This window comes from Gossypium hirsutum, chromosome A02 (assembly GCF_007990345.1).
Source record: "Gossypium hirsutum isolate 1008001.06 chromosome A02, Gossypium_hirsutum_v2.1, whole genome shotgun sequence".
NCBI classification, from domain to species: Eukaryota; Viridiplantae; Streptophyta; class Magnoliopsida; order Malvales; family Malvaceae; genus Gossypium; species Gossypium hirsutum.
The window spans coordinates 99,093,544-99,097,370 of NC_053425.1; the positions used below are offsets into that span (position 1 = coordinate 99,093,544).

General features: G+C 32.7%; 1 non-coding gene across 1 annotated transcript; it reads left to right on the forward strand.

The window, feature by feature from the left end:
• Window positions 1-2,300: 2,300 nt before the first annotated feature.
• LOC121217201 (small nucleolar RNA R71) lies at window positions 2,301-2,406 on the forward strand. Its single transcript, XR_005913349.1, has one exon. It is a non-coding gene; the product is annotated as a small nucleolar RNA R71 (small nucleolar RNA).
• Window positions 2,407-3,827: the final 1,421 nt, after the last annotated feature.

Sequence of the window (3,827 nt, forward strand, 5' to 3'; positions counted from 1 at the left end):
AACCCCTAATTCATCTTTTTATTCAACATGAACAATATTTAAAAATCTAATAACTTTCAAAATATTCACTTAATTTCATCAAAACCTTGTCCCAAAGCTTCCAAAACATCAAAATTAAGTAAAAAGGGCTAAATTGACTTACCTATTTAACTTTCAAGCCTTGAAATCCCAATTTTCCCTTTTTCCTTCTTTCTTTTTTTCCTTCCTTCTTTCTTTCCCCTGCTCTCTGTTTCGTTTCATCGTTTCTTGCTTTTTCTATTCTTTTTCTTCTTCTTTTTTTCTTTTCTTTTATATATATATTATAATAATAACTTAATAATAGCTATAATAAAATATCTATTTAATATCCAAAATTTATTTTACATTTGTATACACATATATTATTACATTTGTCTTTCATTAATCTATTTATTATATAAATATCTTTTACTTAATAATAATATATAATTTAATAATATACTTATATAATAAGTAAATATACATGTATTTTACAAATGTATGTATATTAGTATCACACATGTCACTATACATACCATACATTTGTCAACTTTTTATTTATTTATCATATAATATTAATTTAATAATAATAAATACATTAATATTTACTTAAATAATAAGCAAATAAATATATGTATTACAAATGTGTGTATTATATTTATTATACTTGTATTTTATTTTTACCATACACTTGGTTCTCTTTTTGGTTTATTTACTTATTTAGTCCTTTTAATTTTCTTTATTCTATAATTAAACTTTCACACTTCATTCAATTTAATCCTTTTATCTAATTATCCTTTATTTAAGCTAATTTGCTTCATTAAACTTTAATTAATCACTCTCTTAACTTCGTAAATATTTTTAATAAATATTTACAAATCTATCTTTTTGAAACGGAGACCCGAAAATGTACTTTTTTGATAACTGTAAAAATTCGGGTCATTACATCTTCATCCATGTCAAGCACTACAAAATCAACAGGGAATATAAATTTATCTACTTTTACGAGTATGTCTTCTATAATACCCTTGGGATATTTAATAGATCTATCGTCTAATTGAATACTCATCCTAGTGGGTTTAGGTTCCCCAAGACCAAGTTGTTTGAACATTTTATAGGGCATCAAATTAATACCACCGCCTAAATCAGCTAGTGCTTTTTCAATATTCAGATTACCAATTAAGCAAGGGATAGTAAAACTTTCTGGATCTTTTAGTTTGGTTGGGAGCTTATTTTGGAGTATGGCGGAGCACTCCTCGTTGAGTTCTACTGTAGATAAGTCCTCAAACTTCCTTTTATTTGTGAAAAGCTCCTTCAAAAATTTTGCGTATGTAAGCATCTGCGAGATAGCTTCAAAAAAAGGTAAGTTGATATGTAATTGCTTAAAAAGTTCAAGAAACTTACCAAATTGTGCATCAATGCGATCTTTTTTAAATTTTGCTAGATATGGAACCGGTGGTGAATATTCCTCCGGTACTGGTTTGTCACTATTTTCGAGTTTTTCTTCCTTCCTTTCGCTTTCCACGGCTTCTTGTGCTAACTTCTTTTCAGATCCCCCTAACACTTTCCCACTCCTTAGTGTAACTGCTTTGACATGCTTTCTGGATTTGGTATTACTAAATAAATTTCCTGGTGGTCTTTCCGAGATTAGTTTAGAAAGCTGGCTTATCTGAGTTTCTAATCCTTGGATCGATACTTGTTGATTCTTAAGTGTTGTCTCGGTATTTTGGAAACGAGATTCTGACACCGAGATGAATTTAGAAAGCATCTATTCAAGGTTTGGTTTCTTCTCTTGTTGATAAGGTGGCTGAGGATTTTGCGGCTTTTGATTCCCTTGACCATCCCAGGAGAAATTTGGGTGGTTCCTCCAACCTGCATTATAGGTATTACTATATGGGTTATTTTGAGATCGAAAGTTATTGTTACCCATATAGTTGACTTGTTCTTCTTTAGTTGTAGGATTGAAGGATTGGTATTCTGTATGCACACCTCAGCCACTTGAGTTACATCTCATTACTGGATGTACCTGCGTAGAACGAAGTAAGCCGTTAATCTTTTTATTGAGAAGTTCTACCTGATTAGAGAGCATGGTGACTGAATCGATGTTATAAACGCCGGTTATTTTTGTTGGCTTAGTCCTCATAACTTGCCAGTGATAGTTATTCAGTGGCATCTCCTCTATATATTCATAGGCATCTTTCGGTGTTTTATTGTTGATGGCTTCGCCAGCAGCTGCGTAAACCATTTGCCGAGTCGAGGGATTCAAGCCATTGTGGAATGTTTGTACTTGAAGCCAAAGTGGTAACCCATGGTGAGGGCACCTTCTCAGTAAGTCCTTGTATCTCTCCCACGCATCGTAAAGTGTTTCTAAATCCATCTGCACAAAAGAAGAGATATCATTATGTAATTTAGCCGTTTTAGTCGGCGAAAAATATTTTAGTAAAAATTTCTCGGTCATTTGTTCCCAAGTAGTGATACACCCTCGTGGTAACGAGTTCAACCACTGTATAACTTTGTTTCTCAGTGAAAAGGGAAATAACCGAAGACGAATGGCATCATCAGAAATGCCATTGATTTTAAATGTATCGCAAAATTCCAGGAAATTTGCTAAGTAAGCATTGGGATACTCATCCTGCAAACCATCAAACTGAACAAACTACTGTATCATTTGAATAGTGTTAGGTTTTAATTCAAAAGTATTTACAGCTACAGCAGGTCTAACTATACTAGATTCAATTCCTGTTAAAGAAGGTTTAGCATAATCATACATAGTACGTGGAGCAGGATTTTGATTAGCAGCAATTGTAGGAGGTAGCTGATTGCCTTGGTTTTCAGCCATCTCGTCGGTTGGGGATTTAGTATCATCTTCTCTCTCGTTCTCCGTGTATCTTAAGCTCTGCCTTATTTCTCTTTGATTTTTGCGAATTGTACGATCGAATTCTTTATCAAAAAGTAATGGCCCCGACGGGTTTCTTCTAATCATAAACTATAAAAACCTTCCAAGAGAGAGAAAAAGCAAATTAATAAATAATAAAATAAAATAAAATTGAAAGAAAAATAAATGGCTAAAGTAATAAAAATTTAGTGTTCCTAATATTTCAGTTCCCCGGCAACGGCGCCAAAAACTTGATCGCGTGATTCGTAACAAGTAATAAATATTTATAATGAAGATCAGACCTAGACTAACTATTATCATGACGAAAAGGCAAGTGCACCTATCAAACAATAGTATAGTAATGGCAAGACCGGGATATCGTACCCAAGGGAACCAAAAGTACTAGTAATAACTATCTTTTTATTATCTAGCCTAAGAATAAAAGGGTTTGTTTTAATTAACTAATTATTTAAACTAAAAACGCGTAGAAAAAAGAATTGGGGAATTGCTTTTGGGAAAATCGATTGACTTGAGACAATACCTAAGGAAAAATCCACCTAGACTTTACTTGTTATTCTGGCTCCGAACCGGACGATTTATTCATTCAACTTGTTCTGTAGAGATCCCTTAGTTATGTTATTAACCCTATTCAAGACTAATAACGTCTAATCCCTAGATTGAATAACCGAGACTTTTCTCTAATTAACACTCTAGGGTTGCATTAACTCGATCTAAGGATCCCCTTATTAGGTTTCACCTTAATCCAGCAAAATCTTGTCACCCTATTTCTAGGCGCGCAATCAACTCCGCTTAATTATGACAAATGTACTCTTAGACAGAGTCTATTTTTCCTCTGAATAAGAGCGTGTCTTGAATCAGTATCCTGGGATATCAAAACAAGAATTAAGAACACATAATTAAGAACAAGTTAAATATTTATCATACGATTCAGAAA